At 43.6% G+C, this 11,485-nt stretch overlaps 1 long non-coding RNA gene across 1 annotated transcript; it reads right to left on the reverse strand.

Moving 5' to 3' along the window:
* Positions 1 to 464: 464 nt before the first annotated feature.
* On the reverse strand, positions 465 to 2,941 carry LOC105090980 (uncharacterized). Its single transcript, XR_837323.3, has 3 exons — positions 2,537 to 2,941; positions 1,286 to 1,346; positions 465 to 958 (listed from the first exon to the last, which is right to left on the reverse strand). It is a non-coding gene; the product is annotated as an uncharacterized LOC105090980 (long non-coding RNA).
* Between the last annotated feature and the right edge of the window lie 8,544 nt (positions 2,942 to 11,485).

The following is an 11,485-nucleotide window of genomic DNA, read 5'->3' on the forward strand; positions in this document are numbered from 1 at the left end:
GACACTTTGTTCTCCAGATTTAACATGATTGTGCTTCTACTTAGACTCGTTATGGGAGGAGAAGGAATGATTCCTCAGTTAACGTCACGCACTGCATAAGTACCATGACTGTTGTCACTGAGACACCGGTTCACTGCAGCCAAAGTCTGCCACCTCTGCCAGGTGTCCAATGTCAACATTCCTCCTTACTGATTCAAGCTGAAGAGTAATTCACATAGCCATGATATGGCATTATTTGGAGGGAACCCAAATTCAGCAGGCACCTTGAGTTGGAACAAGTGAGACACAGAGATGGATGCACCAGGAATCAGGAATGAGCCCAGGCGCTCACTAGTATTCCAGTCCTTTAACATCTTGAAGCATTTTAACTTGAATCAGAAGATGCAACAATTAATAACAATATAGTATTATGTTATCATTTCTTTAAATTTTATTAATTTTCTAGTGGGTGGGGAGGTGGATAGAAAAGTTTCCTCCCAGAGTTTTGCTGTGTTAGAAGCCAAATATGTTAGTAGATGCTGGAGTCAACATAACCCACTGGAAATTGGAAGCTGGAATGTGGCATTTGGAGCACTGAGTAGTTGTTACAGTGCCATGGCCAACTATAGAAAGATTATCCAAGGCGACTTGGCCAGTGACTGGGGGATTAAGAGCCTGCAGAGCTAAATGGCAAATTAGGCATCACCGTCACTGTTGGACAGGCTGGGTGGAGAACATGCCTGGAGCATCACTTCCTTCCTCTCTGGGATGCAGGTGAATTTCCTGGCTTTGGAGTTCAACTGGTCATCCACAAAATGGAGGTAAACACTTCCAAGTGTAGTGGGAAGAACCTGTTTTCTCCAAGAGCAGAACATTTATCACCAACGTTTATCACTTGCTGAATGTTCTCAGCAAACAGAGCTGGTGGTACAGGTGTGGCCAAAGCTATCCCAGTTGCTTTATGCTGTGATTTTATCACCTAAAGAAAGAGACATAGCAAAACAATAACAGAAACATACTGACAGCTGAAATAGAAGGAAATCACCCATTCTAATTGCTTGGAAAGGTTCTAGCATAAAGGACCAACATTAAGATTAGAATTGGGTTTGGAAACTGAAGCTAACTGTGGCATGATTTTGAAGCAAAGCATGGATGATGAAGATTTGGCAGAGGGGAGCCTTCATATAACATCATTCTGCATGTCCCGCTTTACAAATATGAATTACATGGCCCAAGGTTCTGGAAGAAAACCATTTTCTGCAATTTACATTGGCCCTAACCCCATCATCAAAGAGTGTGATTTTACCTCTTCTGATTCCTCCCTCTGCTTGAGGGAAGTACAGTTGCTTCCCCAGATGCACGGACAGCTGTAGACTCCAACAGAAAGGACACAGCAAGTTATATGAATGCCCAGAACACTGTTAGCCTGGTTTTTTAGAGCCTGGACATATGGACAAGGGCTTATTTTTAAGCTTGTACTATAAAACATGAAAACAATTTACAATGAAAAGATTAATACAGAATCTGCTACAAAATAACAATTCAGTATATATTTGTTAAATTAAATACATAACCCTCGGTAGGAGTGAATATAGAGACTTTTCTAGAACCAGACTACCTAGTTTGAATCCAGGCTCTACCCCTGAGAGATACAAAGGATCTCTTTGATCTTAAGCCAAGTCCCATGACTTCTCTGTGCCTCAGTTTATCCTTCTATAAAATCAGGGTAATAATTTTTAAAATGTAATTTTAAATAATTTTTAAATCATGTATTTTTAACTCATTAGTTAAAGACATAACTAATAAGATTTTATGATCAATTCAAAGAGCATCTGAGAAGCTAGGATATTTATAGGCAATTTAACAAAGAACTATTAGGGTAGGATTGTTGGATTAGATATAACCTGGTTAATATCTAACATAAATTATTGGGATTATGTGTTTCACTCATGAGAAATTATTTGTAAATCTCCTGGATCAAAGTCTTTAAATTAACAAGTGACTTCTCTAAGTCTGGGAACTTTCATCAAGATTAAGCAATGAGGCAAACCAAGGACATTCCTTGAGAAAATCCTTGGGTAGCCTTTGCCCTCTTAACACTGAAAGGACCTGCTGTCCACCTTCTTGCCTTTATCCTAAATTTTGGATAATTTTTCTGACAGTACCTATCTTATTGGGTTATTGTGAAAGCTCAGTAAGTTATAATACATGTGAAGTCCTTAAAACAATGCCTAGCATTTACTTAGTTAATGCTATTAAAATTATTCTGGCTATGAGTATGTCCACTTAAAAAGGCCCAGAAGGGATTTAGAGCAAAAATTTTAAATGTTACTACTAGCAGCATTGCCTTCACTTCTCTACTCTGGAGAGACTTCCCACTGTTAAATGAGTAAGACTATCTGTTGTTGTAATTACCAACGTTAAAATTAGCATTCGAAGCGTGAGTAAAATGGACATCAGTGGGTACTGAGCGAGGCAAACACAGGGAATCAAAGGGCCGAGCCTTCGCCCGCCACACTCAATAGGCACCCAGAACCCTGGAGAAGTCTTGACCCACCTCCTTCTCCCCATTTGCTCCGACTCTTTGTCTCCTGCCCAGAGTGTTGAAGTTTCTCACTGGACGCCCTCCCTCCTGCTGTTTCTCCTCTGGCCTCCCTTCATCCTCCACAACAGTCACCAGCTGCCTATAACGTGGACCCAATCATGTCACTCCCCTGCCCCCAGCCTCCAGCAGTGACCTACTCCCTGGGTGATTCCCCTCCCCCTGTTCTCAACAGACCAGTTCCACCCCCTGTCTCCCCCAGCTGGCTCTGCAGCCTCCCTCCACCCCCGGCACTGACGTTGGATCACCTGCCACCCCTGGCTAGGCTTAGGGGCTTCCTCTCTCATACCCACTGTCCCTTTCTCGCCCTCCCAAAGCCACACTCACCCTTCACAGACTCAAAGTAACCTATGCTGTGAAACCTTCCCTAAGTCCAGAAGACAGGCCTGTGTCCTCCCCACGCCCCAGTCCCCCCACCTCACCCCCAGTCTCTGCCTTCTCTGTTCACAGGACCAGCAGGGACTCCCCACTGTGCTGGGTCACATCCCTTAGAGGAACTGATCCCCAACTCTGCCTCTCAGCTCTGAGTTTCACTTCACCCTGTACTTCCCGCCTCCGGCCCAGTGCACACGGGGTCACCGGCAGTAAATATTCATTTATCCAGCGGCCTAGCCTTGCTGCAACAGTCTTCCCGAGGCAGAGCCAGAGCGGGTGCTTAGCAAACCTATTTCCCCATCTCTCAGGGCACATGACTAGACTTCCCTCCTCGGCCAATTCCAGGCTGGCCCCGGGCATCTCCCATACATACCCCAGCCCAAGGCCCTTTGTGTGTGTGAGAACACTGAAAAATAATACCAACACGGTGAAGAAAAGGGTGAAGGCAAGAAAAGCAATTCCTGGCATTTAACAGAAAGAATCTCATTGTCAAGTACACTCTAAATTTTTAGGCTTCACCATCAAGCTGCTTTCCCCTCTTCAGCGCTAACACATCCCTTCCAACGCAGGACTGCTCTGTTCTCTGTTTCCTGGAGCGAAGCGCAGAGCGGAACTGTATCATTTTTCAAGGGGTCAAGAAGTGAAAATATTATAAGGGAAGAAATATTTCCTGAGAGGAAAATAATGTGAAGGGCCCTAGCCTGGGATTCTCAGACGTGGAGACGATACATGGGGAAGTACCTCATGCGAGGATTATAAGAAACCTGGGCCTCTGACTTTTAATCAGACTGGAGACTTGTTCTTGCTCCTCGTGCAAGAGCTGTGAGGAAGGAGGATGTCAGGGTTCTCACCGAGGGACCAAGCACAGGGAGCAACATGAGGAAGCAGACGTCTCCCTTCCTGGGGGACACCCCCCACTTCACACCCCTGGGGGTTTGTGGATGCCGCCACTCTGCCAACCCGGCCTGATTTCCAGCCATAAACAGAGAGGGGGAGCCTGGGTTCTAGCAAAGGAGAGAGCAGCTACTAAGAAGTCTACAGCAGAGGGAGGTTTATTTTCCCTTTGTATGTCTGTAAATAAATGGTTTTAATTTGGGGAAACATACATCTGGAGTGCCGTTGTATTGCCAAACAGACAGAGCCTCGTCGCCATATGACAGCAGCATCCAGAAGGCTGTCTGCTTTTCGGGAAATGTTGCCTGGAGGGGGCGTGGTGCCTCAGAGCTCCGCGTTCGCTGGTCGCCCATCACGCGGGCGCGTTAACGCGTTAATTCTCGGGAAGAATTAACGAGGGCAGGACGCCTGCGGCTCACGGGTCAGAGTGTGGGCCTGGAGTGTGCAGAGTTCTTGCCTCGGTCCTGCCGCTGCCCTTACTTCTCAGCAGCCCCAGTTAGCTTCTCTGAGCCTCGGTGCGATCTTCTGGAGAATGAGCTTCGGTGCAGTGTAAGCACCCAGGATTAATGCACCTCCTTTACGAAAACGGAACATGACTTACTAGATGAACAAGCTCTGCTGAAACCTCCATCGTGGGAGTCTTGAAGGCCAAAGACTCCAGGGTACATATATAAAATGGTTGTTGGTCCGTTTAAAAAATACGCTTTTCCTCCACATTTTCAAGAACACAGTTGTTTCCTATAGGAAAGTATTTTTCTGAGTTATATGCCCTGTTGCTCCTTCATGGATGCCTGTTGACTTGATCTCAAGGCACTTAAAAAATATAAAACCAAAGAAATGTTACCTAAATGCCAAAATATTGTCAACATCATTAGTATGAAATCATAGAAAGTTGGCCCCCAAAAACGACCTTGGAGATCCTTTTGTTTTATCTGTTCACATTGCAGCTAAGAAAACTTAAACCTGGTGAGATACGTTACTGGCCATTTCTAATATTTCAAAATATGTCCCCCATATAAAATGCTTCATAATGTTACTTCAGGTGCTGATGAGGTAAATTGAAACATCTCAGAAGGAAATAGCAGGTAATTCTGCAAGTCTCTGTTTCCCAGAGTTATCTAGTCACCATTTGTGTGTCCTTTGCCATTAATGTCTTTTTCTTTGTTTTGTTGAAGAAAAAAAAAGAAAAAGAGAGAGAGAAGATCTGAAGGGGAAGAGTAGGAGTTGTGTGGGAGAGAAGTTTGTTTTTCTTCTTTCAGATCCTTTTCTGATTCTTTTCATGACACAACTTTGAGATTCCCTCTTAGGCACACGAGGATCTCATGTGAACCAAAATAACGCTCCCCGTTTAAGGAGACCCCTGTTGCTTTTTCTTGTTGTCTTTAAGATATTTGCCATGAAGTCTGACCGTCAGACTTACTCAGAGACAGCTTGGAGAAGTTCTTGGTTTCTCAGACACTAGTGAGGAGGAAACATGTTTCGGGAAAATTTGGAGTGGCCGGGAGTGTGAATGGCCAGGCTGTGGTGATTAGGCTGGTGTGGTGGTTGTGGGGACGCAAGACCTACTCGGGGAGGAAGAGGACTCTGCCCCCAAGCTGTTGAGCCAAAGATGCGGATGTTATCATTAGCCCCATTTTACAGATGAGGCAGTAACAGCAGAGGGGCTTCCGCTACAGATTAGCCATGGAAGCTGGTCCCACTGCATTCTGGAAGGAACAACCAGGACTAACTGTCTGTCTTCATTTGAAAAAAAAAGTCACCTCCTCAAGTTAAAAAAAAAAGATACATATATGTGTTTAGTGTATTATTAGCCAAACTGGATAAACGTACTTGGGCTATTCTCAAGGAAAAGCCGTAGAGTCGGGGAGGAGATGGCACCATTACCCCTTCCTCCATCTGAATTGGTGACTCTGCACAGTGGCCCTGAGTGGAAGAGGAGTGGGAGACCGGAAGGGTGTAAGGACACAACAGCGGAGTCAAGAGAGCTCTGATTCTGGAGCTTCAGTGATGAAAGTCACCGTAAATGTACCCAACCTGTGGTTCCATGAATCACACTCTTTATTAAATCAGCATATGCATCCCATCAGGATTCAGGAGAATTACTGTTGCATAGATGCACCCCCTGGGCTTGGCCACGCTCCTCCCTGAGCTGTTTGCAGAGCCAGGCAGGGCCCTGGGACACCGACACTCTCTCCCACTCACATCCCCAGCACTTGCCCAGGGCTTCCTACCCCACTCCAGGCCCCCACAGGAGGTGACCACATGGGGTTCAGGAAATGTGGGCCATGAGACTTGCGTCTCCAGAAGGAGCAACAGCAGGGCCACCTGAGGAGTAGCCGGGGGACAGGGTTGAGCAGGGAACACGTGCGTGTGCAGTGAGTGTGTGTACTTGCTCTTGGCCACTCCAGGAACACCTGCGTCTCCCCCTCATCTCCCTGTGGGCCAGTTGCAGAGGCGGGTTCAAATTTTGTGGAGCCTAAAATTTACACAGTTATGGAGCTCTCTTAAAGAAAAAAAATTACAAAATTATAAATACCAGCTTGTGTGAAAATATTTATTTAGTATGAAAAAAGAAACTACAACAAATGACAATTTTAAAGATCTGACAAATACCAGAAACATCACAAAGTCTAGAAACATATTTTTATTTGTTAACAGCCTGACACCTTTATATGTTTTCCACGTTTTCTTGGCTGCTCTTTGACCCACTTTTCCTCTGACGACAGTATTGTAATAGCATTTTCTAGAGCGAGAATGGAAAGATAGTTCAATTTCAGTCTTTGCTTTCTAGCTGAAAACTTTCAGCTTTACAATTTCTTATTGGCAATGTTTTACTCTTTTTTTTTAAGAATTGTTGTCAAATGTGGGGAAGCCTCTGTCAAGTTTCTTTCATATATGAACTCTAGGATTTGAGGTTATTTTGAGTTTTCTTGCACAGTGACTAATCCTAGATATTCTGTAAATTGATAACACTCATCAGCCAGAGCATCATATATCGCCTTGTAGTGGTGAATATAAGTTTCCTGTTTTCTTCACTGAAGTCAATATTTTATGTCAAATTGGCAGGAAATTAAAACCGTTTCAATGTGTTCAACAAATCATACCAATGATTTACTCTTCCTCTTTCACTGAATTATCAAGTAATCCAAGAATCAGCCCATCAGACCTCATTTTACTGAATTCACTTTATTCTTTATTGCACTTCGCAGATACAGTGTGTTTTAAAAATTGAGGGTTTGTGGCAACCCTGCATTGAGCAAATCTATCCGTGCCATTTTTCTCACAGCGTTTGCTCACTTTGTGTCTCTGTTATTCCATTTTGGTAATTCTAGCAATATTTCAAACTTTTTCATTATTATTATGCTTGTTATCATGATCTGTGATAAGTGACTTTTGATGTTACTACTCCGACTCACCAAAGGCTCAGATGGTAGCATTTTCTAGCAATAAACTATTTTTAATTAGGCTATGTAAACTGATCTTTTTTTTTTTTTTTTTAGATATAATGCTATTGCACACTGGAAAGACTATAGTGTAAATATAACTTATATATGCACTGGGAACCCCCCCAAAATTGTGTGACTCACTTTATTGTATCATTTGCTTTATTGTGGTGGTCTAGAACCAAACCCACAATATCTCTGAGATATGCCCAAACTTCTGTTTCTGGGAGATATCGCTACACACAAAAATGTATTAGCTCAATAACTATACAGAGAAGCGTCTGTGTGTCATGTATATACCTCATTAAACCCCGAGTAATTACATCCCCAGTGCAGCTTCCCTTTAGCTGCTACCAAAAATGTCCTCAGCCACTCCCAACACCACTCAGCACAGGGTGATGAAGAGGAAGGCAGATTGGAAATAGACAGCAGTCTTAACTGATTGCAACAGAAATATCTGTCTTTTGCATATTTTACTAAAACATATGGACCATGTGAACACATTTCCTTCTCCCAGGATCTTGGAAATGCTCTTTGTATGGAGGGCCCTGAACTGCAAGCTTCCCTGGCTTCCTGGTGAGCCTGCCCCTGGCTAGCATGTAAGCAGTGTAAATGATGGAGCGGGCGCCCTTGGGCGATGCGTCACCTCAACAATCCAGATAACCAGAGGAAGAAAGGGAGGGGTGAAGGAAGCTTTCTTGAAACTAAGCTCACATTCCTCCCTGGGCTTTGGAAGTTGTAGAGCCTGTTTAAACTGAAGTTCCACCCAGGCTCTAACCATGGAAGATAATTTTTCAACAGGGTGAATTTAATGCCAACACTTGTCTTCTTCTAGTATATGGTGATGAAACACAGTAAAATTATTCGGTGAAAGCTAGGCTGACATCTCTAACTAAGAATTAAGTACTCTGTCATCCATGGTCTGGCTTCAGAAACCATATAAAAGGATCCCAAGCTGTGAAGTCCTTGGCTTGCTTAGTGAATTACAGTTACTAACCAAAAGTTGGGGATGTACTAACTCATATCACCTGTAGGAAATCAATATGTGCTTTCCTAGAGTAGGAGGCTGACCTGAGAAAAACAGCCTCTGGTCAGTGGGTTAAACATTTCTTAAATCAAACAGATCCTTCTGGACTAGGGGCCACAGTGACTTAAAAGAAGCAAATTTACCCTGAAGCATGCCCAGGCCACCAATAGCCATCCACTGCTGTCCAGTACCTTGCCTACTCTCTGTCAGCAAATACAGCTTGACAGTAAAGGTGGGTAGAAGAGTAGCCGCTCACCTTTGTTATGCCTGCTCCAGCTATCAGTTCTATTCCTTGGAAGAGGTGATGAAGATGATGTTGAAGAAGTGGGTTGAAGCTAGATTGGGAAGGAACATGGCATTTATCCTATTTTTGTTTAGTATTTCTCAACTCAAATGATAGTTAAAATATTAACATTCTCCATTTTGAAATATTCAGTACTGTATGTGTGTTACACATATTGGGGGTTCTATTGAATTTGTTAATAAATGGCAAATGTTACTTGAATATTCTTTCAGCAATCTCAGTGTTTCTATCAGCAATCTAAAATGGTAACCCACACTGAAATTATTTTAAAGCAAACTGCAGAACTGAGATCAGGTACATAAACTGGAAAATGAAAATAATTCGTTATGATTATGATGATTGACCTCTGCTCACTCATTTCTCAGTTCTTATAGTTAGAAAAGAAGTGACTGCAAGTAACAGCTAGGCTAGATCATGTGGCCTGACCTAGTTAGGGTGGTATAATCTCTTGTGAGTAATAGACACTTATGGCCTGAAAGCTTTGAGAACTATGGATCTTCAGTAGTGCAAGTTGAACAGTTATGACTCAGCTTATTGGTGCTCACCAACATGTGTTCTTGCTTCTCTCTCAGCAGACTATCAGATTGTACTTTCCAGGTAGGCCTGGTTCTGTAACTGGGTTCTGGTCGGGAACTGTGAATGGAAGTGCGGAGCGCCACACCAGGCCACACCAGGCCTGGTGAAAACGTCTGGTGTCCGTCTAGTTGACTGATGAGGTCTATGAAGCCCTAGAGCAGGGCAGGGTCACTGGATGGAAGGGAAGTGGGTCCCTGAGAGACGACGTGGGGCAGACCCCCCACTCTGCTTCTGACATGCATTACACTGTGTCATGAGCAAGAAGTAGAACTCTGTGTTAAGTCACTTCACATCTTAAATGGGTTGTTAAAGTAGTTAGCCTATCCTAATACTTGGAACAAAACATGACCGGCAAAAGGAAAATTCTGCAATAGAAAACGGGGATCCATTACAGGGTTTGGAACAGACTTGGTACATGATCAGGTTGGAGAGGATGTAAGACCTGAGCATGGAGCATATTGGATGGAGTCGGTTGTTCTGGGATAAGCAGGCAGGCATATGGGTCCAGAGAGTAGGTCTAGAGCTGGATTCAGCCCAAGGGAAGCAGCTGGCATTCAAAAGGGTGCTGGGATTCATCCTCCCAGAAATGGGCTCAGTGGTCAGAATCCCAACCTAGAGTCCAACCCAGAAAGCTCAGTCACTGTGGGTGTGAGACATGAGGGAGGAAACTCAACCAAAGTCAATATTGAGAGAAATCTAACCCTTTCCTTAAATATGCTAATATAACAAGGGTTCCAGACACAGGGACCTTGTATCCCGCTTTTAAGGCCCTAATCACTGAGCAACACTTAAGGAAGCATTCTTTTTTTCTTTGCAAGTTTTTGCATTTTAATAAAGAATCAGAAAGAGTTTTGATGTAGGAATGGGAAATGGAAAAAGAGTGGGTGTTTGTTTCTTCTTTTTTAGTACCTAAAAAAGCATTTATGTGTTTTCTTAGCTCTTGAGTTCATTAGCAATTGTTTACTCTCAGAGCAGGGAAAGATATGAAAACATTAAAACATTGAGGGGCTTGTCCTGCTCAGACCTTTAGACACACAACTGAGAAAAATTCAGACAGATGTAGATTCACTTTCCTTTGGAAAATGCTGAGGAAACTGAACATCTCTCTGATGTCACATATTTTATATTATTATTATTATTATTGTTATTATTATCATTATTATTATTATTAATCAGTAGTAGCAGCAGCAGTAGCAGTAGTTCATTTGCTTGGTGAGTATTGAGCCCTAATTCTGTGCCTCCAAATCTGCCAGATCTGAGGGGGACACAAAAGAATTGTAAGATTCAATCACTGTCCCCTACCATTAGGAGCATTCTTGAACTCATTTAATGAATATTTATTGAGCCTCTCTCCTGGGTCACACTGTTTGGGCTTAGGAAAATAGAATGACTAAGGAGTTCACGGTGCAACAGATGAGTACACGAAGAATTAAGCAATTGTACAAAACAACAAAATTCACAAACCTTACTGCAAACTCAATGGTTCCCCAAATAAATTTTTTTATATTCTTAGTTACTCACTTTATAAACTGAGTCCCCTTTTGGCTAAACTGGGCATAAATTGAAACCTAGGCAATTCTTGACTCCACATAAGTTCAGGGCAGGGCAGAGTGGGCCAGGGGGATTCCTGCAGTGCCAGGGCTCTCGGTGGGCATCTGGTTCTTCATCATCACCTAATGATGCTGGCTGCCACTGAGATGGCCATCCTGTTTGGTTCTCAGCCCACAATCCCTTGATCATGTGTGCAAGGCCTCATCCGGCCTGGGGCCTCCTTGTGTGGGCCATTCTTCAGCCCATAAGAAATTATTTGGCTGCTGCCAGGTTGCATAAAGTCATGAAAAACTCTCAGAGGCTGACGAGGTCCCATCTCTACTCCAAGCCATGACAGAACTTCTAAGCAGGACAGTTTTACTGGTCATTCCCTACATCAGAGGACTAGGAACTCCGTGGATCTGTCAAAGCACTGGAGCCATGCCGCTGTTGCTTCTCTGGAGTCTTCCTGCATACTAGGGCCCTGGGTCAGCCTTTGCACCTGGATCCCACACTCCTGTGTGGGCATCCCTCCCACCTCACGCCACCTTCAGAAAAAATACACCCCCATTTGTAAGCTCTCCTCACTTCCCCTCCAACTCTTCCCTTTCACCCAAACTGAGAAAGCTTTATCTTTCTCCGAGGAAGCTGGAACCTCTGCTTTTAATTTTCTCTGCTTTTTTTCTGGGCTTTGGTTTTGGAAACTCAAAAGCCAGAAGAGGGTCCCCTTTCTCTGCTTTTGGTTAACACATCCT

The sequence above is a fragment of the Camelus dromedarius genome, chromosome 13 (genome assembly GCF_036321535.1).
Source record: "Camelus dromedarius isolate mCamDro1 chromosome 13, mCamDro1.pat, whole genome shotgun sequence".
Classification (NCBI taxonomy): domain Eukaryota; kingdom Metazoa; phylum Chordata; class Mammalia; order Artiodactyla; family Camelidae; genus Camelus; species Camelus dromedarius.